The sequence below is a fragment of the Macadamia integrifolia genome, chromosome 14, assembly GCF_013358625.1.
Source record: "Macadamia integrifolia cultivar HAES 741 chromosome 14, SCU_Mint_v3, whole genome shotgun sequence".
NCBI classification, from domain to species: Eukaryota; Viridiplantae; Streptophyta; class Magnoliopsida; order Proteales; family Proteaceae; genus Macadamia; species Macadamia integrifolia.
The window spans coordinates 15,746,687-15,749,957 of record NC_056570.1 but is presented as its reverse complement, the minus strand read 5'-3'; positions in this window follow the sequence as shown (position 1 = coordinate 15,749,957).

Here is a 3,271-nt window from a genome sequence, read left to right as displayed (position 1 = left end):
GGGTTGTTTATTTTCAGTTATTTATTTATTTAATTTTAATTGCGTGGCTTGCGTCTTTAAATTCTTAGATGACGAATGGTTAGGACGTTATTTTTAGGATGGTAATTAGAATTAGATCACAACCATTAATCAGTTCACTTTCATATTATTAAAAGAAATAAAAAATAAAGTGGCTGCTCTCTCTGTGTTCGACCCGTAGCTACACTGATCCGTACGCTTGCGGTTACATTTTAAATCTCAAACACATCTCTCATATAATGAGAGAGAGAGAGAGAGAGAGATTTCATAAAAAATTTCATGAAACTTTAATAGTAAACTTAGTCAAACAAGTGAGTTTGCATTTTTCATATTATAATTTCGATCCCCATTAGTAACCAATAAGCAATATACAAGTCCATATATAAATATGTATGTCTTTTAAGGGGCAAAGTTTCCCAGGACACTAGTGTTGGAGGAATTCGCACACTACAACAATAGCGATGATGCGGAGAATGGTATCATTTCCATGGAATCCACATGATTAGAGCAAGAGAGAGAAAATAATATAAAACATAATCAACTTAAACACTTGAATGCATTATACAAGTGGAGTTTAAAACACTATTGTATATTGTTATTATTTTATATTTTTGTTCAAACAAGAGAAAGATAGATTAACTAATGTTTTGTAAAATATACATCATATCCGACATATAAATCGATTGTTTTCTTGTTATAGCCTCATTGGCTATAAGTTTAAGTTCCCCCAAGTATCTATTGTTAGTTTTAATATAAAAAATTGGGGTAGTTTGGACGGTTATCCATCTAGATGTAATAGTATTAAAGTCCTAGGCCATAAAGTTAGCAAAGGTCCACAGTTCCTTTAAAAAAAAATTCCAATTTCCTTTTCATCGCTCCAAACCAAGTCCACCTTCCATTTCATCTTCCTCACTTTCGTCATTCTTTTGAGGAGACCTACTGCCGCCGCCTAGCCATTCTGTCCTATCAATAAGTAATTTTCCTGACATAAGATACATTTCCTTTGAAATACAACATTAATTGCCATGCAGTCATACTTTTAGTATTATCTGTGACACTTGTAATTATAAGGGTAATTTCTGCTATGAGGGGGAGGGGTAAGAGTGTGGATTTGAGAAATATCAGATGTCACCTAAAATACACATTTTTTGTTGGGAATTCTATTCGAAATCTAGAACTCAACCCGTTTGAGAATGATTGAAGGGTCTGGGGTTTTTAGCACAAAAAAGAGTTTGGTTTATGTGTTTCCATATAATAACATGAAATCATAAACACTGAAAAGAACCAAGACAATTCATTCTTTGGAATATCACTAGAGTTAAAGCAATACAATAAAACTATTCAAGGAAGATCTGGAAAGCGGTCAAATTTAAGGCCCAAGGGGTAGGCAGCCCATACTCTTTTTGAAAATTCATATTCAAACAACAAATGGTATAAGGATTCCCGCTGATTGTGGACAAATCTACAAATGAGATCAATATCCACCCATTTTAGTAATATGTCCTTGGTGGGGATCCGCAGCATTGATAATTCTCGAAAAGAAAATCTTAAACTTGGGGTCGATATTGATTTTTCAAAAAAATTGCCACGAAATTGTGCAAGGAGATGAGCAATAACACATGTTTGAGCATCCATTGAAGTATGTCAGTGAATTAGTTTTGAGAAACATTACAATTATTTTAGTTGTGAAAAATCACTCTTTAGAAAGGAGAAACCACTATCTATCTGATTGATAGGGTATAGGGATATAGATTATTGAATTAGTAAACTAAAATGATAAGATAAAGTTTAGCATCCCTACGTTCCATTGGTTGTTTATTATGAAACAATTGACGGAGTTCATTAAGAGGGGAGTGTTGTTATTGGTACAAGAAAAGTCTAGAACAACATTAGAAGAAAGAGCCCAAGGATCATTCCAAAAATAAGTGTTATTGCCATTACATATTTTTTGGAGAATTACATTCTTCAAAATTGGAAGAATTTTGGCAATTCTATTCAAGCAAAAAGATCCGCACATTTTCAAAGTTTTCTTATCAAACATTGACCCGTTGTGAAAATATTTAGATTTGAGAGTCTGGACCCATAGGCATTGATCATTGATAAGCACTCTTCGTCCTAATTTTAGAAGAACTTTATTATGGGTTTCTGAGTCCCTAATGCCCAAACCTCCCAATGATTTAGGTCGGCATATTTAATTTCATTCAATAAGATGAGGTCTTTTGGACATATCATTGTCACCATTTTAGAAGTGGAGGTAAATAGAATCTAACTTCTTGCATAAGGTCTTTGGAAAAGCAAAACAAGACATTAGATAAGTCAGAACAGACGCAAGAGTAGATTGTAGAAGAAGAGTTCTCCCAACATAAGATAGGATTCTAGCTTTCGATAGACTGGGTTTGTTCAGAACAGTGTCAATGATTTTTCTAAAAGACAATGAATTGGCTATGTTATGGAACAAACTAGTTCCCAAGTAGGTGGTCTCATTGTTCATTTCATTAATACTTATCATTCTACAAAGGTGATTCCTGGTGGCATCATCAATATTAGAATTGAAGGCCAACCCAATTTTTTCAAAATTAATTGTTTAGCATTAGAGGTCAGAGAACAGGTCTAAAATGCATTTGATGGCAGTTAAATCCTTAAATGTTGTACTATAGAAGATTAGAGTATCATCTGCGAAAAAGAGGTGTGTAATTTCAGGAGCATGTCTAGCTACTTTTATTCCGTTGAAGAGAATGAGATCTCTTTAAGTTTTAAAAAGTGTAGAGAGGCCTTCGATGGCAACAGTGAATAAGAATGGGCTGAGGGGACTTCCTTGATGGATTCCTCTAGAGGCATTGAAGTGGTTGAATATAACGCCATTAATGGAGAATGAAGTGATACTACTTTGGTTAATCAAATCATTCCACTTCTCCCTGAAACCAAGAAATTTAAAATGGCTAATAAGAAGCCTCATTCCAATTTATCATATGCCTTTTCCATATCCAACTTAATTGCAATAAACCCAGACTTACCCTTTTTTCCTTTCCTTTTTTTCTTTTCAGGAAATGAAAATTTTTTTGTGCAATGATCACATTACCTATAATTTGACGGCCTAGGACAAATGCGGCTTGACAAGGAGAAATGAAATGGTGGAGGTGATTTTTGAGGCATATAGCAAGGATTTTGGTAACAAACTTATAGGTGACATTGCAGACTTATTGGCCTGAAGTTCCCAACAAGATAATCCTTTTTCGGTATCATGCATATCAGT